General features: G+C 40.4%; 1 long non-coding RNA gene across 1 annotated transcript in view; it reads left to right on the plus strand.

The window, feature by feature from the left end:
* The first annotated feature begins 3,463 nt into the window (after nt 1-3,463).
* LOC140896384 (uncharacterized) overlaps nt 3,464-26,907 on the plus strand; it is a 104,157-nt gene continuing 80,713 nt past the window's right edge. Inside the window, exon 1 of the long non-coding RNA XR_012154536.1 lies at nt 3,464-3,550. This is a non-coding gene — a long non-coding RNA (uncharacterized lncRNA). The remainder of the gene's footprint in view (nt 3,551-26,907) is intronic.

Raw genomic sequence — 26,907 nt, forward strand, 5'->3', positions numbered from 1 at the left:
CTTTGGCGACATTTGGGTTTGCCGGGTCCTCCAACCCAGTTCTGCTGTAATTTACAATTGTATTTACTGCGGATTTTACACGGCACTTACAGCACCACCATCGCTTTCTCTCTCGTAGGTGCTGTAATGAAATAAAAGAAAATCGAATTTAAATTACAATGTGTTAACGCCAGCGTTTTCGGGCATTCCTCTGAAAGGGTTGTGGGAACAGTTCAGGAATAAGCAGATCACGTATTAAAGGAGGAATGTACCGAATGGAGATCAAGGGGGTAAAATGACCTGGGAATAAAAATCCTTAACTGAGGAAATATTCTGCTATTTAAAGATCTTGGGGGGGGGGGGGGGAGAAGAGGAATCTGCCTTTTTGGGTTGTTTTGATTCCAGTGTATTTTTGGCTACATAAATATTTCTTTGTGGAGTTTCAGGTTCGCTGTGGTGCAGGAAAGGTGACAGTGAAGAATGGCTGTAGTCTGTGGTAGGTCTGACTGGTATATGAAGAGAATTTGCCCTGGATGTATATAAAATATACCCAGTCCCGATGGGCATTCTCCTCTTCCAGATATTTTTGATCTGATCAGCTCTTCACTGATCCCACAGCTCTTCACTGATCCCCAGGTTGGTCTTATTCTGGTTAATCGGGGGGGAAAAACAACCAACCAGCCCATCCCCGACCACAGTTTGTAATATAAATAGTTTGAGGCTCACTAAAAGGGACCAGCCCCTGCTCCGTTTCATGCCAATTGCAAAGCGCCTTTTGACTTCAAGGGGAGCAACATTAAGTCCCAGGTAGAGGATGGCAGGTGAGAGTTTTAGTCTCAGACAAATGCATCAGCCATTTTCAGAGCGTTTTTCCCTCTTCCAGAAATACATTGCTTGAGCAGAGCTGAATTAATATAATTTAACTGCAACCCCTGTGCGCTCGATTACTTTGCACTTGCAATTGGCTCCGCTGGTTTTGGTTTGGGGTTTTTTTTTCCCTCCCAGAGACCTAACACTTTCAATAAGAAGCTATTGTTAAATATCCCAGGGTCTGCTATCAAACCTGATCGGCAGGTAGCTCTGCCATTTGGTAGGAGTGCTACCCAGCTGCCAGATTAAAGAGCTCATCCATACAAAGTTCGCCCGAGTTTGGGCATGATTTCTTCTGATCTGTGGCACCCAAATCGGACTTGTGACCTCCCAGGTGGGGGAGGGGGGACATATTCATGGTGAAGGCTCCCGTCCCGCCTCCCCCTCGCTTACATTGTAGAAAGCCTGGGAAGCTTTGGAGGTCCAGTGAGCTGCAGCTCAGGAAAGCTTATGCTCAAATAAATTGGTTAGTCTCTAAAGTGCCACAAATCCTCCTGTTCTTTTTGCTAAACTGGGCTGGGAATGGCAGAAGGCTCCAGTCGGATCTGTTGTCACCCTTCAAACAAAAGGCCTGTTATGCAACCCATAGATCATCGGCAGTTAAAGCTTTCCTAAGGCCCAGATCTCTATATGAGGTTACAACAGCAGCGTTAATCTTCGAGTCCCTGCTTATAGAGCCAACTCATCCATGGGCTGAGTGGACCGCAGCCAACTTGCCGAAGACCTTTCTTTATTAAATATACAGTATGGGTCTAGATAAAGTTGCGTTGCGTTTAGCAGGAAGCTCTCAGGGTCACGGAGTCCGGGCTTATCTGCAGGCCAGCAGACCCGTGGACAGAGCGCGCTGCAAACCGGCATGCCTCTGTTTTTGGAGCTCGTGTGAGCAGGCAATGCAGGGCGAGAGAGCACAGGAGAACTAGGCTGGTACGGTCAGGCCGCATCGAGCAACTGCTTGAAGGCTAGGAAGTCAGGGAGAGAGGCAGTTAGCCCTCTGTTTCCAAAGATCTCGGCTGAAATACATCTCGGTTGCATTTGAGTGCCATTTATCAATACCTCGCCGAGCTTTCCAAAGCATTCGCTTTGCGGCCCCCCTTAGAATGAGGGGGGTTGAGGGCATTCCTGTGTGATCCATCGGATGCAAGCATCGATTATCTCTCAGGAAAGCAGGCATCCTCTTTAAAGCCTCCTGTTAGCTATTTCGTTAGTTTGCCCAATACGAACATTTGCGAAGGAAAAAAAAGTCCCATAGGAAAATGAATTGATTCCCCACTGAGTGTGGGTCAGGCTTTCCAGTTGCGGACAGAAACTTCTTGGCGGTGGAATGATTAGTCCTGTCCACGTAGCTAATGTTTTCGTTTCAGTCATAAAAACTAGCCCCAGCAGTTCGAAATATAGTCTGAAACAGGAAAAAAATAAATTAAAAATAAAGGGGGGGGGGCGGGGAAGGAGAAACATCTTTGTGAGGAACCTGTAGAAAGATCAGGGAGGTCATCACCGCTTCGGTCAGGCGCTGTGTGAATCCAAATGCACGTTTTAAGGGCACAGTTACAGAAAATGCGTTTCAGTCTCCATCTTGTTTACTCCAGCTCCTCGTGAATGAAAAATAGCCCCTTTGAATGGAGTTTTACACATTGCACGTGTTAGAAGCTATGTTTTAACTCCGGGGGTCGGGGGGGGGGGGGGAAGAAGGGGGGAAATTCTTTTGATCTCGGTATTTTTTTCTTTACAAAGAAATTGACAGTCTGGGCTTGTTTCGAGCCACGCCAGCTCCCATGTGTCACTGCACTTTTGCTTTCTTTGTGTGTGTTTGTAAATTAAAAATCAACAAACAACAATTTGTCTTTGGTGACCCAGCACATTCATTCCAGGCGTGTTTTCCCAGTTGGTAATGCACAAATTCTTTACAGCTTCTGCCTGGAGTTCAAGTGAAGCCAGCTGCTTTTATAACCTAAGGCCAAATTCTTCTATCACTTATACTGGTGTAAATCCAGAGCAACCCCTAAAAAACAATGGAATTGCTCTGGATTTACTCCGGTCTCAGGGACCACAGGAACATTAGACTATGTTTTATGGCTCTAATTCTTTCTCTGCCCTCCCTGAGAGAGAGACAATGACATTTACAACCGATTATGGGACTCCACACTTGGAAGAAAACTATTTATAAACAAACGCAAATCAAGGACTTTATCGCATTCTGTGTTGCCATTCCGGTGGAGATGAGTTTACCTCTTGAAATACCGACTGAGAAACGTTTTAATAGCAAACGAGGAATCTTTTGTGTTCAAGTGAACAAGTAGTTTGCAGATTTGGACCGAACAAAGCCGAATGGCTGTTGTGTTTAGCAAAGCGAGTTCAGTTTTAGGCTCCCGCAAACTGTGTGATCACTTCTCTGCACGTTTGTAAACTGTAGTTTTGTTTTATATTACGACCTTAGGCCAGCCGCCAGAGAGAGGAAAGTCCTGCAACCTCCGATGTCTTCCCTCTCCTCCCCCAAAATAATATCTTGATTACTCCCCCACTGGAAAAATGCACGATCTTTGTGAAATTGTTGTATTTCCTCGATTGATTGTTTAGTTAGCGATTTTGCCAACTTCCTGATGGTTCATTTCTGATTCTGCAAAAGAACCGCGTTTCCTTTTTGACTTGCCTTAGGGAGAGAGAGAGACCAGCGGAGACTGGGGGCTGTTGGACTCATCAATCTGTACGTACTGGACCTTTCTCTTACCTCTGCACTTTCAGCCCCTTTCTAACCCTCCTCCCTCTTCCTCTCCAAGCTTGGAGTTTGCACATTCGGCCAGGGACATTCTAAAATCTCCCACCCCACATTCCCAGTGTGTGTACTACAGGATTCCTAGCAAAACTGTCTGTCCCTGAGGAAAGTAACTTGGGCAGATGCATGACTGGAAACAAATTATTTTATGCAATGCATTGGCTTTCCCTAATCATGTTTTGTCGCAACAGTGGAGGCTTATTTTATACAATATTAGAAATTATTTTTAAACAATCAATTTGCTGTCTTTTACTCCACACTTACATCCTACCCCTTCAGATTTATTAAAGATAGAACAAACCCTCAGAATATAGGTACAAAAATAACATATATCCCCCACCCTTGTTTTGGGGGACAAGTTTCTGGAGAATATTAGAGATTTCCACAAAGATATTTTTACATTATATGCTGGGTCCAGATGTAAATATTTTATTCTTCCCTTGTATGTATGTATGTATTTTAAATTGTTTTTCTTTTTATAAATCTATACTTTGTGTTTCATATCTTAATATTTTTTAATTCACACAAAAATGGAGGGTTAAAAATATCCTGGAATAATCATAGCAAAATTTAAAAAATGGTTATGGATTTTTCTTCAAACTCTGTTATTCAGGATAGTGTTCATAATTTAAATCAACAATGAGTTCTTACATGTCCGCAGCAGGTCAGACTTTGAAGAAGAACACGGGCCTGATCCAAAGTCCACTGAAATCAATGGGAGCTTTGCAGCAGGTCCTAACGGAATAAAGTGGAGGAAAATATTAGACGCTTGGAAAATCTCTGTGACTCACAGAGAATAGTGCTTTGTTTAGTTGTATCTGGGACAGAGTAGAGCAAATTTAAGCTGGTTAGTATTTGTATATATGAAATTATGTGAAGGTCATTAGGAATTTAAAGTCACTAAGAGTAAAAGTCTGGCTCCATTTAAATTAATTGAAAAACACAGCCAGGATTTCACCCTAACACTCACTCTAGGTCAAATTCTATTTGTTACACTATGGTAAATCCAGAATAACTTCATTGCAGTCAGTGAAGTTACTATACTGTACTGGTGTAACTGACAGCAGAATTTGATTCGGTGTGAGTCAGTACATGTTTGTGTCCAGGCATGCTTGTGAATGTGGATGTGTGTGTGTATGCCTATAAATATGTATGTACGGGCACATGTTGATCAATATGTGCAGTTCTTCATGAAAATGTTTGTCTCCATCTATGAATATGTATGTGTGTGTACACGCATGTCAGGGAGTGTGATTGGGTGTGTGCACACTATGAGCATGTATGTGTTTGCACATATGTGCCTAGGAGGATGATTGTGTATGTGTGTATGCATATCTGTGAATATGAATGTGTATGAGCTTGTATATTCATTAATTTGTGTGTATCCTGTTATTGAAGTTACTTGTCGAATATGAAACATGGGAACTTTTACTCGGGAGATAAATATTAGTAGAAATGCTTTTAGTATAAAACAATCGTAAAAAACACACTCACCATTTCTGAGTGAATATATGTGACAGGGATAGGGTGGAACAATAATACTCATTTAAAGCATTGACATACAGCAAGGAAATCAAAATATTTGTGAAGCCTTTGCTACAGTATTTTGTTATTCTTCCATTTAAACTCTTGCTTTGCAAATCTGTTTTAAAGCTTTTAAATCTGGGCACAGATTCTTATCAGGAAAAAGTTCTGCTTTGCTGGTTCTGAGGTCCCTGTGCTGTCCATTAGATGGCATTGCTACTTTTTGCAGTAGTGGCCGGGGGAAGAGTTATAGTTCACTTTCTCTGTCAGTGATCAAGTTATACTGTAGGGGCTTTTATTTGCACTGCAATTGACAGCATATTTATCTTTTCAGCACCTATTATGTACTTAAAATACAATTTTCTTTATTAACAGATGGTTTAATATTTGTATCAGCTGTCTCTGTATTGAAAAAAAAAGAGTATAAATAGCCTCTCTCCTTAACTAGCTTATGACAGCACATAAAATATTGACTTGCCATAGAATGAAAATAATGATGAAATAATGTCACTGCTGACTGTATACTAACTAATAAAACATGATATATCAGTAAAACGCAATATAATATAATACATACTATGCCCTTATACAATATTAAGACTTTCCTATTTTCCAAAGTTTGGGGCACATGTTACTATTTCTAAGATAATTCTGTCCTATTCTTGTGAGATATTCAGAATGTTTTGACATGTAAGTGCCATATAAATACAAACTGTGTATTATATTATATCATCCAGTGTGGTTAAAAGATATAAGATCACTGCGAAAAACATATACTTTAAAGTTTAAATATCAACATGTAGAAATATGCAAATAAGATTGGGTTTGAAAAGATTGCAAATGTCATTTTAAATTGTAAAAAAAAAAAAGTGTGTGGGGGGGAAATTAAGTATAAATCCATTAGGAAGGAGACATTTTCTGTTCACATCAGTATTTTCTCCTTGGGAATGTTAATATATCTTGTAGGCTATCCAATTTTGTAGTTTTAAATATCCTTCACTTGAATAGAGTTCTAACTCTTTTGTTTCCAAGGCAGGAGTCCATATTAATCATAAAAGTAGAGAGCCTAATTCTGATTTCATTTACACTGGTGAAATTCCATTGACTGGAATGCAGTCAAGGAACCGCAAACTTTTTAATGTTGTTTTATTTTATTTGAAGGACATGCTTCACCTTTAAACTTGGGAAAACACTTCAGAAGAAACCCAAATGTATATTTTAATCTCACCAAAATCACTTTAAAGGGATTTTCTCTAGTACTGATTCAGAAAAATATGAATTCACACTGAAGACTGAACTGTACACTTTGACAAACTAATAAGCTGGAAACAATATCAGAAATGTTATGTTTTAGCAGATATTGTAAAATGCTTACTTTTGCCGAGGGCTGAAAATCCTGAAAAGCAACATTTCAATGCTAAAAAACAAATTCCTTCCAAAAAAGTGATTCTGACTTTTGGATATGAAACCATGTATCATATATAAGTTCATATATCACTTTATTGTATTTAATCCACCTCAGTTGCATCAACTGAAATTTTGGTAGAATTAGGAAGGCTGAGTTATTATGAGCTCCTTTAATAACAAGTATTGATTTCTTGTGTTTCTTACATGATTAAATATTTAGGCTATTTTGACAGTGGAAAATTAGCAAAAGCTAATCTTTAAATTGAGTGGTGTACAACAGCCATGTTGAGTCAGTGAAAATGAATATAGTCTCCATTCCCTTACCTTTGATCTTTAAACTCTAAACTATTATTTTCAACATTCATGTCCACAGTTGCATTTTAATATTAAGCTAGGAGTCATTGCATTACAAACATCTGAAATATCGCTGGCAAATGAAAATGTATATAAAAATATGTTTAGCTTTAGTTCTAGGGACCTAGTCCATGTCGGATATTCCTAATTCAATTGTACACTATTAACATACATTGTGATCTGTTAAAGAAAAAGTAACTTTTATTCCTTTTGGGTTGCAGAGGAATCTATAAGATCACCAGATTTATTTCATAATATCATATTGTGATGTTTAAACTGTAGAGGTTCAAACCAAGAATTTTATCATGGCAGTTTCAGAGTGGAAAAACAAAAGACTGATGCCAAGAGAGAACCACAGTCAGACAAAACCATATAAGAAAAAACAAAACAAGTAAACATTGATCTCCAAAATGGAGCATTTAAAGTGCCAGAAGAGCCACAGAAGTGCCTAATGCTGTCACATCAAACACATTAGTTGAGTTCAGCACAAAGGGATGGGCAAATTCGATTGCAGACAATAGAAGTTTTGTGTAACTGTTTTCTTTTTAAAAGATAGATTTAATCATCTTGTCTTTTTTCGAATAATACCTTTTTTATCATTCATCAAAAACCACATGTTTATTAGCCAGGATTATTATTGTTGTTGTTATTTTACAGTCAGCATAATTAAAAACAACAACAAAACCAGGATTTCATTTTTTGTGTCGAGGAATATCACAAATGGGAAGAAACTGCAGACCAGATCCTCAACTAGTATAAACAGGTATAGTTCCATGGGAGTCAACGAAGATGTGGGTATACATATATTTTTCCTCACTGGAAGAAAACTGATATCAAAGTCAAAAACATTGGAGCTCACCCTCAGAGAACATATACATAACCTGCCCACTAAGCTGAATTTTGCCTGCATCAGGAATTCAGAATCAGATCCATAGTGGAAACATTCAAGGATTTGGAAAAGGGACCACGGTAGCCTATGAAAGCACTATCCTAAAATACATGCTTCAGGTATCAGTAAATTATAGTCTACAGCATCTGATATATATAGTTCAAAGAAAATTAGCAACTGAAGAAATTTGCTCTTAGAAGATGCAGACATAAATCACTTACATTTTGATGTGAATTATAGCTTTTGTACAGTGCCTAGCACAATGAAGTCTTGACTTTGATTGCAGCCTATGACGATGATAATAATAATAATTACTACTCTACCCTAATAAATATGTGCACATGAACTTTGTAAGTGGTCAAGAGCATCTTCTTTATTTATGCATCATCATTTTTTTATCCAATACTGTGCTATTTAATGTATGTGACAGTCTGCAAATTGTTTAGTTTTACATCCCGTGCTGAGAGAACCAATTGGGCCTCATTTCATTATAGGACCACACTTACAAAACTTCTGGGAGTAAAGGTTTGTAGTGTGGGGCATTTAAGATGCAATTCTTGGTCTTAGGCAGTAATGAGAGTCTAAATAAATGCTCACAAATACAAGAAAAAATTCTCCACAGCCAGACTAGATCAGAAAAAAATAATAAAGGGCCAAACTCTGCCGCAAGTCACATTTCTGTAAGTCTGGAGTAACTGCACAGAGGTCAGTTTTAATCACAATGCTAGGGAGGTGACAATATTCTTAGACTGTAAGGGCATATGTATGGGTAGAACTCCATGCCAGTGTGGAGTGCCACGGAAGTCAATGGGATTCTGCCCATATTCATGCTGTTGCAGGATCAGGCCCTTAATATTAGTTACATTATGATCATTAACAGTTCATTTGGTTATTTTGTTGCCACATCCCCCTTTAGCGGAAAACATTGTCTAAAAGGGGTATCATCAAAACACCTGAAATAAACTGATTATAATGGTAATAACATACCTGAAAGTATTATCAACTTTAGTCAGTATCAATCAAAATGCTACCAAGGTACAACTACTGTCAAATGCAAAAATAGCTGGGATCCTGTATGTAGCCAGCATGAATTTAGAGAGAAGATAGTAGCTGAGGAATGAAAGTGAAAAATATTTTAGCTCACTTCTTTAAAAAAAAGAGTGTATAAAGTAGGTATTATGTTTATTCAGAGTTGAGTTTGACTGAGGTTTGTTATAAAAATATTGTAATTTTTTGAGAAACATTTTTTGTTTGGATAGATTAGCTGTACATGAAAGCACTTGAGCTTTTGAATCCTTTATGTAATAGGGTAATATTCATTTCTGGCATCAAAAGCTGCTTTTAATGTAAGCAGTGGGAAATCTTCAGTGCCAGTCAGATAAAATCTCACTGCAGTTTAGCACAGTGATGACCACATATCAGAGTGTTGGGGTTTTTTTCCAGGTTGATGAACATGTGCTGTATGCAAAAGGTTTCTATGCTCCAGTGAGACTCAGACTGAGGCTTGTGAGGCTCTTTAATGTGTCTCCCGGGGCTCTTTGCAGCACATGATGTTAAAACTCTGCATGATTTAATTATTAATCACCCTAAGTTATTAACCAATCAGGATGCTTTTACTATCCAATTGATCAACAGTAGTTGATAAACTAATAATGCTTGGTCAGTCATTTTACTGAGATATATATAAACTATGAGAGTGAGTTTGTGTGTGGGGGGGTGGAGGGTGAGAAAACCTGGATTTGTGCTGGAAATGGCCCAACTTGATGAACACTTTAGATAAGCTATTACCAGCAGGACAGTGGGGTGGGAGGAGGTATTGTTTCATGGTCTCTGTGTGTATATAATGTCTTCTGCAGTTTCCACGGTATGCATCCGATGAAGTGAGCTGTAGCTCACGAAAGCTTATGCTCAAATAAATTGGTTAGTCTCTAAGGTGCCACAAGTACTCCTTTTCTTTTTGCGAATACAGACTATCACGGCTGTTACTCTGAAACCTATATATATATATATATAGTATATACACATACTAAATATTTCCCCTGTCATACTGCTTAAATATGAATATGTAGTATAAATATATATTTACTAGAGAAAATGAAACAATGAATTCACACGACTGTGGCTCTTTTCGATAATGTTAATTTGACTCCTGAACCACTGAGGTCTGAGTATCACTGCTCCACGGCATCTGTTTCACTGTGCCCCGTGAATGAACCATTTCTGGTAAAGACATTATTACAGCACTGGTCAGTTGCAAGATCTGGTGGTGCACATAGACAAAAAGACAACCTAGTAGTAACCACTGTAGAGCAGTGGTAGAAAATACTCACTTTACTTCTAGGATACAAGCCCCTCAAGCCCAATTCAGAAGTGTGTAGCTTGGGGCATATCAGAACAATCCTCCTTGCCTTCATCTACACTGACATTGCAACAGGCCCCAATTCAGCAAAGCATTCAATCTTGCATTTTATGTTGAGCATGTGAGTTGTTACACTGAAGCGAGGCACTTGGGATTGTCCTTCTAAATCGACTCTGGTCTCCTTTTTGCAGGCTGAAACTGCCTGAGATGCAGATGTGCTGATTCGGCTATTCCCTCTGTTCTCTATATACTCGTTCTCAGGCAGGCAAATACAGCTTGAGGTTAGATGACATGGTCTTTGAAAACATGAACAGATTATCCCTATAGTGAGACTCCGCCATTCTGTATGGGTTAAAAAATTAGAGCCAGCTCCTCAACTGGTGTAAATTGTCATGACTCATTCTAGTTACAATTTATGCCATCTGAGGATCTGACTTTTAGTATCTTATTTTCCAGTTCAAGGTTAAATAATCTAACAAACAGTGAAAACAAACAAGGGTTCTGTTAATTGTATATTACATCAGGCAAATTCAGAGCAACATCTTTGTGGCTCTAACCCTAAAGAAAGCCTCGCTGTTGACCCCTGAGACTGGACACTTTGGGGCTTGATTAGTTCTACCCACATGAACAAGACGTTACAGAGCTCTTTTCAGCCCTAATTCCAGTGCTCTTGATTCTGAAGTATCCTTTGTAATAACCTCGCAGAGAAACAATTCTCGTTTGATCCATCCACAAGCTAAAAGGTTGGCTCTGTATATCAGCTTTCTTTTTCCTGAATTGTCAGTGAAATTTCCATTCTGTCTGTGTTTGAGCTCAGTTTTTGCTTGGTAACTATTTATGTCTTGTAAAGTGTTTTTATATAACCTGTAATATTCCTGGTCTGTTTAAAATCCTTTGCAAAAGTTATGTTCTTATGTTTGTCATTTCGCAGTGTTTTGGTGTAAGTGTGTGCACTGATGCTCTGCCAACACAACTGTGAATGTTTCTGAAAGACGAACGTCCTATTAAGTAGCTTGCTGCTCTTTTGAGGTCATACGCTAATTTAGCATTAAAAAAAAAAAGACTATTAGGGTTAACCTTGTCTCACAGCAAACTCCAGGAATTTGGGTCATTAAATTCTGCTTACTTAAATTCCCCTGAAACTTCTATTGGATAAGATATTCTTCTTCAATGCCTGTATTAAACTGGTGTGTAAATTTTGTTGTGTGCTGTTAAATAGATGGTACATGCCACACCAGAGAGAGCTGCATTTCACACACGTGTGTCTGGATGTGTGTGTGTGAGAATATATACATACATGCGCACACACAAACATATATGTATAGCCATGTCCCTTGGAGTTCTTTCTTCTGTGGCACCATAGGTATACATGGCACTTCTTTAAAGAAAAAGAAATGTAATATAAAAAACCCTTCAGTCTTAAGATTCAGCATTCAATATGGCAGAGCTAAATAATTTATAGGAATAATAAAAAACAGTGAGATTACTGTTCCATCAGTTTTCCTCTCTATTCTACTGCCTATCCTCCTAATTTGTGTGGGACACAAAAAGAAAAGGAGGACTTGTGGCACCTTAGAGACTAACCAATTTATTTGAGCATGAGCTTTCGTGAGCTACAGCTCACTTCATCGGATGCATACTGTGGAAACTGCAGAAGACATTATATACACAGAGACCATGAAACAATACCTCCTCCCACCCCACTCTCCTGCTGGTAATAGCTTATCTAAAGTGATCACTCTCCTTACAATGTGTATGATAATCAAGTTGGGCCATTTCCAGCACAAATCCAGGTTTTCTCACCCTCCGCCCCCCCCCCCCCCCCCACAAACTCACTCTCCTGCTGGTAATAGCCCATCCAAAGTGACCACTCTCTTTACAATGTGTATGATAATCAAGGTGGGCCATTTCCAGCACAAATCCAGGTTTTCTCACCCCCCCGCCGGATTTGTGCTGGAAATGGCCCAACTTGATTATCATACACATTGTAAGGAGAGTGATCACTTTAGATAAGCTATTACCAGCAGGAGAGTGGGGTGGGAGGAGGTATTGTTTCATGGTCTCTGTGTTTATAATGTCTTCTGCAGTTTCCACAGTATGCATCCGATGAAGTGAGCTGTAGCTCACGAAAGCTCATGCTCAAATAAATTGGTTAGTCTCTAAGGTGCCACAAGTACTCCTTTTCTTTTTGCGAATACAGACTAACACGGCTGTTACTCTGAAACCTGTGGGACACAAGTAACCCTAAGTCTAAAAAGAATGCATGTTTCTCATAAGAGAACAGCAGGGGATGACTATGTCTTTGAATTTATAGCAGGTTGGAACTGAGGGAGATTTTAGGTAAAAGCTGCACAGTGAAGAAAGAATTGCTTTAGGGATAACTTCCTTATTTTCATAAAGTTCCTTGTACAGTGTTAGAAGAAAGAGTCTCTGATTCTCCATTGCTATTACATAATAGGAGTTAAAGGACACGACTGAGCTCATGACACAGCTCATATCAGTCTTGGGTGGTGGTTCTGATGGGATGGAGATTGTGTATATAAGTCGTAATAATTGCGATTAACAGGCAGCATCAAAACTAAAGTCCTTATTTAATATTCCTTTAATCTGAGGCCTGTTGCAAGATCTATGCCTCTCCATAGTCCAACTGACATGGAACATTACAGAACTTTCTCCTTGTGATATCCTGACTAGAGCCTTCTCTTCCCAATTAGATTCAACCAGGGCCAGGACTTTTTCACAACCGCCACCTCCTGCCTTCCACCTCAGTCATTTTCTGAGCCCGTCTGTTGAGTGGATTTTTAATACCACCTTCTTGTAATGCTGTGTGTCTACCCATTAGATGGGCAATGTCCTAGACAGGCATTCCAATTTGGAGTCAGGACACCTGAGTTCTTAGACTTCTGTGGGCAAGTCACTTAAGCTCTGCCTCGGTTTTCCAACCTGTAAACTGAGGAAGGCTGGCTAATAATAGCTCCCACTCAGGGGACTGTGAGATTAAAGAAATTAATTCTTTTCTCTGCTTTTAGGACCCTAATTGTTTCTGACAGGGTTTAGGGCTCTAATCTCTTCCTCCTGGTTCAGAGTGCACCATCTCAGTAGTCTGCTCTTCTACTTCTCAGGAACGTTTGTCATCCAGCATTTGAATTTCTGGGTTACTTGTGCTGCATGATTCTTTTTTCATAGGCCGACAGACAGCCTGATAGATAGGATCATTGGTCCCGTGTCTTTGCCCCAGCTGAGGCCATTCTAGGAGGCTTCAGAGGAGGGGCATAAACCCTGTAATGTATCATTTTAATGCTGAACATGGGGATAACATACCTTCCTGATCCCAGCTGTGCTCAGCTTGGGTCTTGAAGCATGCCATTTAAGTTAAACTCACATTAGCTGGCATACTTACAGTTGTTTACCAACAGTCAACTGATCAGCTTTTAAGAAACCCTCACTATATTGTTTAACTCTGAGAACCACTGTGGTGAATTTTAGCCTACTCCACTCAAAACTCTTGAAGTTCAAAGATGGGCTTTGGTGCACATTACGGGATACGACTGGATGTCGAATTTAATAGACCATATGTACTGTGCAGGTGGATTGAGTATATGGAAAGGTCACACCTACAGGCTTCTTAGGTCTCTGGTGTGAAAGATAAAGCCATCTGGTCACCATTTGACAGCTTCAATTGTAATTACACCATTTGGCCTATGAATTGCTGTGAGCTGCTGTTTTGAACTAAAGGGCTGCGGTTTCAGTCCTGCTAGAAATCAAGTCATTACCCAGAAGCTGAATTTCTGGGCTGCAGCTAGTTTCATCTCTTTGGCCTTATTTTTACCTTTCGGGTTTATCTCTGTGGATCTTGTGAGGATTGTGAACTTGGCAGTACCTGTTTAACATAAATAACCACAAAATAACTGATGACACCTGTTCCTCCCATCACACTGCACGGGAGAAGAGCAAGGGCATTTCCAGTGAAATTCCATTGCTGCAATATGGAAGTGCTTAAAGGAAGACCTGCACCTTTCAGGGTAGCAGAGATCTGAACCTTTAAATTACAGCCATTCCCAGCCGGAGGATAAGTAAATAAACAATTCACAGCTGCATGGACTAAACACAGAAACACATCTATCTCTTCCAGCCATGATTGCTGAACAAGTAATTAAGTGCGAAACGTGAGCCCTCAATGTCAGTCTGAAACGATAAAGGTCTCCAGTTGTAAATTAACTGAACTCCAGAGAGCCCTCCAGATTAACCCTTGAAGCACACTTAGGTGAGACAAGAGAGCATTTATACACTGAGGCGTTAGCCTTGCATAAATCCAAGAGCATTTGCATGTAATTAAATTGCACCCTGGAGGTACGGCATTGTTATTTAACAAATTTAAAAAAACAACAACCCAACACAGGAAGTTCCTTTCTCTCCTGCCTCCTTGGACCACCATGGTCCAGTGGCAGGGACACTAGTGTCGGACTCAGAAGACCTGTGATCATTTCCTGGCTCTGCCACAGAGCCAGTCATTTCATTTCTGTGTCTCAGTTCCTCATGTGTAAAAGGGGGACAATAGCACTTCCCTACATCACAGGGATGTGGAGAGTGTAACTATGCTAAAGATTGTGAGGCAGTCAAATACTGCGGTGGTGGGGGACATATATGAACAATGCACAGAGAGGTAGCAACCAAAAATTGAACATGCTAATTGGGAGCAGGGAGACAAGGTGGGTGAGGTAACGTATTTTATTGGACCCACTTCTGCTGGTGAGAGAGACAAGCTTTCGAGCCACACAGAGCTCTTCTTCAGGTCTGGGAAACGTACTCAGCTAAATACAAGGTGGAACAGATTTCTTAACATAAATTAACACATATTTCAAGGGAGCAGGGAGATTTTTAATGGTCCGATTAACAATTGAAATCTGTTAACTGCATCTCTTTTTAAATAATTTATTTTAAATCAGGACATTTTCCTTCCCTATGAGAACAGCATGCAAAGGTAGCTTATGTAGCCAGCCCTTGTGGTTTTATTGTGAGTTTTGTGGTATGTGATGAGAATACATGTGGTATGTGATGAGAAGCCTCAGCTTCTGGAGTCATGTGATTATGTGAGAATCTCACCTTTCATTATTTTTAAAAAGTACATTTCTAGCCCTTATGTCTGCAGAGAAAAATTTGAAATGTGACCTACGTGCACCCTAAAGCCTCCCTTTAAATGACCCCAATTGGATTTTTTTACATTCTTATGGTTTTTAAGAAAACCTGATGATTTTTTGAGGCTCAATTCATGATTTTTGAACTTTTGGGCAATACCTACTACAAGTTTACTAATTATCTGATGATTTTTTTTTTACTTGACTGATTTGGAGCAAGACTTTCCTTGTGAGAGAGACCCTGTAGTGAGGGAGGCAGCTCTGCTCATCATCCGGATCTGGCTGCTCAGAGTGGGGAGAGGCCCTGCTATGAGCCTAGCACCCCAGTTCCGTTTCCCTGCTGCTTGGAGACCAGGACACATAGCTGTGCCCAGGGGTGCTGGAACAATGTGTATAGTGGGGGTGCTGAGAGCCATTGAACCAAACTGTAAACCCTACATATATAAGAAACCACTTCAAGCCACGGGGTGCATCAGCACCCTTAACACCCCTAGTTCCAGCACCTCTGACTCCTTCGTCCTCATGCAGTGACATGGCTGGGACTGGCCCCACTATGACCCCAGGCCTGGTCTATGGAGCTGCGTGCAGTTTCTCATGTGGCTTGAATGTAGCTCTGCACCCCACTCCCTGTTTTGGCACCGCTGGTTTCATGGTTTCCATGGGTGCCATTGAACTGATGAACCCCTGCTAAAAGTGTCCCTGGGATAAGCCCTGTGACTCTGCATAGAGGAGGGGGAGGAATAGATGTCTCATATTCTCTGTGTGGCCACATAGCGTTGTTTTGCAGTCAAGCTCTGTAAAAATAATATTTGAACTATGGCTCCATCCTGGACCTTGGATCTGAGGCCACACAAAATAGTCCAGTAACCAAATGCAAATTTTTGGCAGTCCATATTTTTAGTGTCTATACAATGTGTGTGGGTGTGTGTTTGGTTTTGTTTGTGGATTCTGAATTTCAAACCCCTAAATTTAAAGAAACTGCTTGATGACACCTTGTCACTGTTGAGCATTTTGAAATCTGAGCATTCCTGATTCACAGATGAGGTGAAACCACCTTCACTGAATTTCCATTTCGTTATGGCACATAATTAAGCTAGGAGGTACATGTGTTAGGTCTGCATTAGTGTCTGTATTAGCAATATACATTGCTAGTACACTTCCTCCCTAACCCCAAACCGAGACACAAGACATACGTGTCTTGTATTCTCAGAGCATGTTCACTTCACAGATTATTATGTGTTCATAAGAATTAATGTTCAAATATTGGACAATTAAAGACATTCACAGATTATAAACCAAACACACAGTCAGCTGTTTTCTTCATTCACCTTTTCTTCTGTGCTTCTCCTTGTTTCGTTCCCACACTAGCAGTCACGACCTAGTTACAATTAGGAGGCCTGTTTACTCTTCACTAAGGCTGTGGCTGCATGAGAGAATTTACAGCGTTGCAGATGTATTGATGCTGCTATCAGCTCTGTAATGTAGCCGCTCGAAGCTGTGTTGGTGGGAGAAGCCCTCCCGCCGACATAGCACCGTCCACACCAATATTGAAGTCCCTGACGGGGGGGCGGCTAATTCACAAAGTGACCCAGCCCCAGGCCTCAACTAATTACGAGGGACAACAAACGAGAAACCGGGGATGGGAGTGAAGGTCACCGGGATAAAATTAGTGAACTCACTGCAGCTGAGGACTGAGCCAACTGGCTTGGATTTGTGTGATAGATCTTAATCTATTTGGAGAAGATGCTGTCTGTCACTGTACGTCTGTATAGCGCCCAGCTCAATGGGACCTTAGTTTGTGTGATGCCTCTAGGTTCAATTGTCATATAAATAACACTATATAATAATAAATAATAATAATTAATAAACAAAATTAGAGATATTTTATTCAGAAGGGGGGATCCCATTTTAAATTTAATTGTTGAAAGGGAGATGGTTATGTGCAGAAATATTTAGTTCTTGCATTCAGGTCTCCTTCATGTTCATTCCTGACACATTCTCGCATATCATGTAACTGGATGGAGCTACTGGAATAGCAGAGACTTGTGAGACATTACAGCACTGTAGCAAGGACCTATTGGGTCAGACTGTCCATCTCTCTCTGTCCTTTCCAGGTAGGATTGGTCCCCACGGCGGTGCCCCAGACATATGCCAAGTAGGCAGCTCTCTGAGGAACTATATGTAAGAGGTGCCGTTAATTCAGTATTGGGACAGGCCATTCTCAATTTCCTCTTCTTCATTTGGGGCATTTCTACTTTCCTGATACTTACTCCAATAGTGTGCCTGCTCAGTCATGTCCAGTAAGTGCCTTTAGGCCACAGATCTGATCAGGGATCATTTGCAGCACTCGTAATTAATTCCTAGAGGGGACTTGTACTGTTGTGTTCTCTGGGGAGAGGAAAGAGAACAGGGTGCGAATGGTGGCAATGGAAAAGGTACTTAAAATTGCCTTTGCTTGGAGCAAGTAATTTATCTAGGACTTGGTTCTCTACAACAGTAGTTCTCAAACTAGGGCGGCCACTTGTTCAGGGAAAGCCCCTGGCGGGCCGGGCTGGTTTGTTTACCTGCCGCGTCCGCAGGTTCAGCCGATCGCGGCTCCCACTGGCCGCGGTACACCACTTCAGGCCAATGTGGGCTGGGGGAAGGGCGGCCAGCACATTTCTCAGCCTGCGCCGCTTCCCACAGCCCCCATTGGCCTAGAGCATCGAATCGTGGCCAGTGGAATCCGCGATCGGCCGAACTTGTGGACATGGCTGGTAAACAAACCATCCCGGCCCGCCAGGGGCTTTCCCTGAACAAGTGGCGTCCCAAGTTTGGGAAACACTGACCTACAGTATATTTCTTCAGACTTCAGTTACAGTCTTTTTCTCCCCTTTCTCATGAGGCAAGCTGGTTATCTTTTATGGACTTGATCTAAAGACTGTTGAAATCAATGGAAAGGCCCTGAAATGTTTAGCAGGGGGATGTTGATGGGAGTGTGTCACAGGTAAAGAAGGCCAGAAATGAAACCACTGGAATCCATGAAATAGCTATGTACCTGTGCATATCCCAAAGCAGCCTTCTCTCCCAATTGCCAAGTTGCCTGAATGCTATTGCAAAGACCAACTCCTGTAAATAGATTGCCAGTGATGTATCATAATTCTGCGAAAGGCAACCAACAATTATACTTTTGCAAGGATGATGTAATAAAAACATGGCATTGCTGAATGTTAGCATCTTCTCTTCCCTATGTTTGAAAGTGTATACATTTCTCCTAATCTACCTGCCCCATTTCCACACAGGCAGAGCTGGCATGATACTGCACAAGTGGCTCCAGCAGAATTTAAGCATGAGCTTGGTCAGCTACCACAGAGGGTGACCAACATCCATTTTAAGATCTACTTCCATGGATGGATCCTTGGAATCAGTCTCAGAGAGTGAAAGCTTTAATAATACCTTAAAAGCTATGCCTTGAGAAAGAAAATTCCCTAAAGGCCCCTTCTCCACTGGAGCCTCCACTTTTGGTTTTAAAATGCTACTTTTGTTGCTTCAGTTACTGCTTTAACAAACAGCTTAATGTTATTAGAAAAGAGCTAATTGTGGGTGGGAAGGCAAGAAAACAAAAGGAAATGGATGAACCAGAACTTAGTTTTCTATTAGAAACTATTCTTTCTTTTTTCTCCTTTTTTATTTTGTAGAAGATGTTTTATTAAGTTTATTGTGCTGCTTCCCATGTTACCTTTTATGAGTTAGCTCAGTCTTAAAAAAATTACTAATTAAGGACTGAAATAGAAATCCAAAGTTTTGCTTCTCATCAGCCAAGTAGTAAATCCTTTAATGCTCCAGGATTTTGCATTATAGCTCTAAATTTCTCATTGGTATTTAGTAATCTGCTAATTGTATTGGCTTTATTTCCTTGGTCCTCCAAGTCTTCATGTACAGCACTAACTCACAGTAGCTCAAAGTTTTGGCAAAACAACTAACAAAAGCTACAGGTTTTGTTTCATTCAAGTTTTTTTCCTGCGGAGTCTAAATTACAGTGCTATATCCCTTTAACAGGAGTTGTATCGTTGCAGGACAAATGGCAAGGTATTGCATGGTCCCATGGGGCTCGTGCCATCATTTTGGATCTACTTATCTGCAACAATTTACTCCTTCTTGTGAAGTAAATCCAAAATGGTGAGGTGCAAGCAACTGAGGTTGTCACTTAAGTTTGCACTCTGAGACAAACTCATCATTATAACAATATGGTTTGTTTCTTTTAATCTCCCACAAGACTAGCACAGAGACGAGGGTCAGCTCCAAGAAAGTCAATCCTAGGCAGTTCTGTGGTGGTGTTTTATGACTTCTATGATGCTGGTGTGAGAGGCACACTGGTCCCACAAGAATAGGGATCAGTGAAGCAGTTTAGATCAATTTAGAAACCTCTGAGCATGTTTAGACCCAACAGGGGTTGAGAAAGAGTTGCATAATTTTTTTTTCACTCCCGCATTTCATGGAGATTGGAACCAGATGGGTCAAATTACTGTGAGATGTGCCTGAATCAACAACCCAGGTCTGAACACCCCACGATTAGGGGAAGTTTGGATTCACATCTGATCCAAACTTTGTTGTGAGAGATGTTGTGTTCATGGTATTTATGACCAGGACCAAAAACAGGAGTGTCAGAATATCAGAAGACTGTAGGATCTCCAGTTTCATTTTGCATACACATGGTTTGAATAGTTCACATGTGGTAAACTCCAGATAAGCATCTACATTTTAGATACTTTTCAGAATGAAAAGCAAACTCTGATCCTTTTCAGAGATGTTTGCCCATCTCTAAAATGGAAACAATGGGCCAGATGCTGAGCTGATGTAAACTGACATAGCTCCATTGACTGCAATTTATGACTTTTGATTTACACCAACAGGGAATCTGATCCATTAACTCCATTGTCCTTTCTGAAGTGACCAACTTTAAAATGTGAGGAAATGTGATTCTCAACCAGTGGCCACACAACCGGAAGATCAACACCTGTGTTCATAGCTGACAGCCTCTCATATTTGGATGCATAGATGGTAGACCCTAGCCCGAAATCCATTTGTCCAATATTACATGTAAACCAACCACAGTTAGACAGACACCACTTTGGCCCTGAGTGTCTAGGTAACTTAATTCATCTCCTTACAATCTAGATCAATTTTTTTTTAAAAGGGATATAGCTCTCTATTTTCCAATCCACTTTATAAATCAAAAGACGGAGTTGGTCCTCAGCCCGTCTTCGCTGAAGCCAATGATGTAAGCTACTGAGTGATCTATACAGCTGACTTGACAGGACAAGTGAGTGTGAAGTGAAGCTACTACATTCTGGCAATGGGAATGACATAATCACATGCGGGAAGACCTGTTTACATCACCGAGATAACCTGTTTCTTTAAAAATAGTTAGGTTAGGGAGGCAATAAAGCTGTCAGCATAGAAATCACCACTTTGCTTTTGTTCCATCAACCAGGGGGAGGGATGCTCATCTTGCTGAGGGATCGTATGGTGGCAGTGTTCACAATGAGGATGACTGCCTGCTTGAATAAACAAACCCATTACAATGTCACAGCCCTATCATCTCTTGGACAGGCTATACAGCTCTATTTGTGCCAATGATATTTCCAGGTTAGCTCCTCCTAGGCCAATAAAACACCATTTTTATTTATTTTTGCTGGCTTTAATATTAGTATTATTATTTTAAATCTCCTGACAGATGAAGTGCCCATAAAACATGACAGCACTGTGTGTGAAATCCCTGTGTCTCGGAGCCTGGTGTAGAGCAATCGGTCACCTTGCAGGCTTCCACATGGCTCATGTTTGGCCAGCGTGCAACTGTTTGTTGAACACTGGGATTTCTGGGTCTCTGTTTATTGGCTGCATAATGATCATCCTACTGTGGGAATTTTTTAAATTGAAACACAGGCCAAGAATGGAAACTCAGACTCTGTTCAGCTTAAGTGGCATCATGAGTTACTACATAGTCCAGATGGGAGAGCAGCCCAAAAATCTTACTGTGTTAAGAGTGTGAGTTCTTGAAAAAGGAAGAAGTTGTGTAGGGTTCACATCCTGCCTATACATACAATAAATTTCAGCTGCAGATGTAGTTCTTTGGAATGCCTTTCCCTGGACTATGTCCACAAGGGTATGTCTACACAGCAAAGAAAAACCCGCAGCTGGCTCGTGCCAGCCGACTCAGGCTTGCAGTTCTTGGGCTGCAGGGCTGTTTCACTGCTATGTAGTCTTCCAGGCTTGGGCTGGAGCCCAAGCTCTGGGACTCTCCCACCTAGCCCCGCAAGCCCAAGTCTGCTGGCACAGGTCAACCACAGGTTTTTCTTTGTTGTGTAGACATACCCGAATTTATCTGTGCTCCTGAACTGAGTAACATGGACACCAACTTTGCACAAAGTGGGTCTGAGAGCAAAATACACATTGGTGCACTCAAATATAGGATGTCCTGCATGGCTTTCAACTCGAAACTAGGTGAAACAAAGAGGTTTCACTTTGAGTTGGTCTTAGGCCAAATAGTCAAAGCTAATTTCCAGAGACAGGGCTGGAGTGTCTGTGGAATCCAAACATCAGAAAATGTTTGTTTTAGTCTCTCGGAACACTGATTTTCCCACTACTTTATTCCCCCAAATGCCCACAGGCTTTCACAAAATCCTGTCACCTTCTGGAAAGGAAGGAAACCCTCAGATGAACAGCTCTCGTGGACTATCTACTAGTTGCAAAACATTAACATTTTCATTTTCGATACTACATGTCAAACCAAATTCTAACCTGATAGCAAGTGGGGCTGGCTCCTTTTAAAGATACTAGAAGCTGCACTCCTTTACTTCTGTGCTAGTTTTGGTTCTTTGTGAGCAACGTGCATGGATGGAGCTGACATGCCTGGTTGTTCTGCATAACCTCCAGCGAGGTCTTTTGAAACTTCAGAGAACCAAAGAACTCTCCACAAGAATCCTTTCTCCTGTCCGATTTATTCTTTGTACAGGTGCCATAATTTACCATCCCAGTACTCTAGGGTGTTGTTAGCTAACATACATAACAATTACAGCTCATATTCTCTCCTGCTGTTCAAAAGCTTGTGGATAAAAACAAATCAATTGGTGAAAAACAAAATAAAAAAAATCCCTGATGCCCTTACAAAGCCCAAGAGTCAGCATATGCCTTAGGTCTGTGGGACAGGATAAAATCATGACCCATCAAAACCTTCACTCTCAACTTAGACTGAGGCTCTTTTGAGGTTCTAAAATGTTCAGTTAGTTTTTAAATTATTTTGCATGTCATTGCACTTGCTGATTTTGGCTGGGACCATAAGCAGAAATACCGTGAGACAGGCTATATCTGTGGTATATTACTGATCTACAGTTCCAGAAGAAAGCCTGTTCTTGTAAGATTTCCAGACCAAAGAGAAGTTTGAATAAGCATCTAAATTTGTGGGTGCTTTTCTAAATGGAGTAGTATGTCGGAATCTTTTGAAGTTTGTCCATCTCCAGGTTCCTAATTACTCATTCAGATTACAATTAATTGGGCCGATGCACCACAGATGATGTGAACATCCAAGGTAATCAAAGACTTTAACATTTTGGAAATTAAAATGTCAGAGTTGTTCTTTAGGTCTAATTGGAATCTTTCAAGACAAGATTCCAAAGTTTGGTAGTGTTCACAGCATGGTTTTCATCCTGGCCCATTTCTGATAACAAGCTTTCATTGCTGATGTATAAAGCATTAAACTCAGCATAGGCTTAACTCTGCTCCCATTCACTTCAGTGGGGGAAGAGTTGAGCCAGAACTGAACACTTTTGAAAATCCCACCTTTAAATGTACTGTGATCCAGGTAATTGATTCATAGATTCATAGATTCATAGATACTAAGGTCAGAAGGGACCATTATGATCATCTAGTCTGACCTCCTGCACAACACAGGCCACAGAATTTCACCCACCACTCCTGCAAAAAACCTCACACCTATATCTGTGCTACTGAAGTCCTCAAATCGTAGTTTAAAGACTTCAAGGAGCAGAGAATCCTCCAACAAGTGACCTGTGCCCCATGCTACAGAGGAAGGCAAAAAACCTCCAGGGTCTCTTCCAATCTGCCCTGGAGGAAAATTCCTTCCCGACCCCAAATATGGCGATCAGCTAAACCCTGAGCATATGGGCAAGATTCATCAGCCAGATACTACAGAAAATTCTTTCCTGGGTAACTCGGATCCCACCCTATCTAATATCCCATCACAGGCCATTGGGCCTATTTACCATGAATATTTAATTACCAAACCATGTTATCCCATCATACCATCTCCTCCATAAACTTATCGAGTTTAATCTTAAAGCCAGATAGATCTTTTGCCCCCACTGCTTCCCTTGGAAGGCTATTCGAAAACTTGAGTAAGCTGCTCTTAGTTTCATGTCTGTCCTGTGCTCCTCCTCAAATCATCTCTTGGGGGTATTGCCAGTTCACTTTAAGTCAATGGTCAAGTGTGCATTTGGTAGACACTGAACAATAGGTAGGTAGGTAGGTAGATACATAGAAAGAAAGATCAAGTTGGCAGGGTTTGTCTGAAACACCCTCTCTGTGAGGTGTTGGTCTTGCTCAGTAGAGGTTAAGTAGATTCTGCTGATTCACTAAGGCAACAAAGAAAATAGAACAGGACCTTTAGAGACAGATGATCTGTGTGGGCTGAGCATTCTGAGGGGAGGAGCCCTAAGAGCAGCCACCGCTGGGGAGAAAGTCTGTGTTGAATTTTATCTTAGTGAATTTCAGTGATAATAAAACCAAGCCCTAGTAAAAGGGTAAGTTTTGTCAATACATACTTTATATTTGAGAACAGGTTGGGAACAGCACCAATTCTCAATAGACGCAATTTGTAATATTGGCAGCAAGAGTGTGGAATGGGCTATATTTTTCTTAGTAAAGAAAAATTGCAGAAAGCTTTTTCCTGCATGGTGCTGGAGAGGTTGTCTGGAATTTGGCCTTATGCCTTATTTTAATTGACTTATATTTTGAGGTGTTTTACAGTATTTTTCAAATCATTAGATGAGGTCCCAAAGATTTATGCAAGGTGGGGCAAGATGCATAAATACAATTGTTGTTGTTCTCCCTAAAAGCAAGAAACCATGTCTATTTCAAATCCTTTTATTTCAGCTCAGACGATAGGAATATATTTTGGACAGTAGATTTCAGAAAAGTTGAAACATTTTCACTACAAAACAGACATAAAATTTCTCCATCAAGGTGTTAAATTTGTGCTGAGCTGGTACAAAACATGACAGCATCTGGTTATGTCTGGTGTCTGACTACTACAAAAATATCCCAAATTCCAGACAACCTCTTGGGTTTAGAAATAAAACTCATTAATCCTGTGTTTGATTTTAATATTTGAAATTTTATCCTAATTTTTTTTTTCTTCAACATGAATTAACTTTGGGAAACTTGGAAAGAAACATGAGGGTTTGGGGTGTGGGTTTTTTTGAGGTTTTTTTTTTAAATTTATTTTATTTTTTGAAAGAGAGGGAGAGAGAACATTCTTACAAAGGGGTATAAAATTAAACTAGATTTGACCTCTGCCTTTAGCAGATTTTCCATCTTCTCTGTGCAGGATATAGACTTCTATATAGCAGCTCTTTCATAAGAACGAACATACATGAGCCTGTAAGTGACAGTTTTTCTTGGGTGGACAACTATGTTAGTTATGTTTTATGATTAATTGATAAATGTTGTGATACAGTGCCTGGGCTGTGAGTCAAAAATCACTCGAGTTAGATGAACCATCATTTGGGGCCGTTCAAACCAATTACTGTTCAGGAAGAGTGAGAACAATTCTAAAATATTTGAGCATAAAAAATGCACAGAGTTGTTAAAGAATCTGACAGGTGGGTGTATGGTGGTATCTTGAATTACATCTACATGACAGACAATTTCTTAAGGAATGCAGTGATGTGGATTCCAAACACATCCATATGCATTTCAAAAGACCTAGAAAAACAGAAAGATGGCCTGTAATCTATAAGAGCTCAGACTAGATAATGTGGTGGTCTCTTCTGGCCTTAAACTCTATGACCAGGATCACATGGATTCCTTTGGCTGTAGAAAAGCCCAAAGTGGGACAAAATGAATTTTCAGTGCCTTGGGTTGTACAGATCCCTCGGGGTTTGATTCGTTGGTGAGGCTTTCACTTTGGCTCACCAGAGCCCCTGAGCTGGAGAGTTAGATGTTCCCATGATCTCTTCTGAGCTTCTCTCCTTGTTTTCTCTAGGACTTTCTTTCGATTCCAAGCTCCCTTCTTCCTCCTCAGACTGCATCTTTGCTCAAGACTGTACAATCTTCGCACAAGATCCCAGTATAAGTAGGATACCATCACCTGCATGACTATCCATAGGGTTAACCGTAGCAACCAGGTCATTCACACTATGAGGCCTTCTCCTGCACTGGGATGCTAGCCACTAGTGTAGCTGCTCCTGTGAAAACCTGCTATAAATTGATGTATGTACAGGTGCAGCTTACTCCTGCTTGAAACTGAGGTATCCTCAGTGAACAGATTACCCATGAAATAAGAGGTTTGATATCCCTTATTATTAGGAGAAAGCACCAGAGGTTTTTTTTTCTATCGTTAAGTGACAATATTGGCATCTTCCTGACTGAGATTTTTGGGTCACCAGTTTCAAGCTGAGATTCATTTGGCAAATTAGTCATTGCAGATTCCCAGTGATTTCATATGTGGAATCTAGCTTGGGCTGCTCCTGCTGAAGTCAACGAATGAAGGATCTATCTATCTGTCTGTCTATCTATCTGTCTATCCCCTTTTGTTACATGGCATCTACATCTTTCTGAATGAGTTAAACATGTTTCCACTAACTAATTGGCAGCAGAGACTGAACATATATATTAGCTCCAAAATATTAGCCCCATTTTACAGATAAACAACCGAGCCACAGAGAGACTAAGCAACTTGCCCAAGGTCAGATAGGAAATCTATAGCAGAACAGGAAATTGAACTCTGGTTTTAAGTCCCAGCCTATCTTCCTTACTACTTGTCTCTCATATAGAACTGCATTCATTTTCATGCTGTGTTCTGCCTCTACGGCCAGTTAGTAAATGAAATATGATTAACTCCTTCAGGAAAATTTATATACTATGTAAAGAAAGGTTTATTTGTGGAAGGCCTTCAGTGATAAAGGGTCACGGTGAATAGTTTCCACCAAATAAAAATGGGGGGGGTGGAAGTCCAAAAAAGTTGAAATGCTTCAATTTGTCATTTTGAAATACTGTTTCATTTTGAATTGTAGCTAGTTTTAACTTAAAAACCCAATTCTTTTTTCAGTTTTCCATTTCAGCAAGAAAAAAATGAAAAATTGTCATTTTGGGTCAACTTGAAACAATTTTTTTTCAGATTTTTCGGTTTAGCCGCTGAACCAAAAAATCCAGCTCTACTCTGTACCTTCAAATATGCCTGTGACATATGGAAAAGAGGCTTGGAGGAACTGAAGGTTATCTTTTATACTTGTTCAAGGAAATTCTGAAACACTTATGAGTAAATCTGGTTAAAAATACCCCTGAAGACCCATAAAGAATTATATTGGAATCGGTTATATGGTGAAAACATTGCTATTCCCAA

Source organism: Lepidochelys kempii, chromosome 12 (genome assembly GCF_965140265.1).
Source record: "Lepidochelys kempii isolate rLepKem1 chromosome 12, rLepKem1.hap2, whole genome shotgun sequence".
NCBI classification, from domain to species: Eukaryota; Metazoa; Chordata; order Testudines; family Cheloniidae; genus Lepidochelys; species Lepidochelys kempii.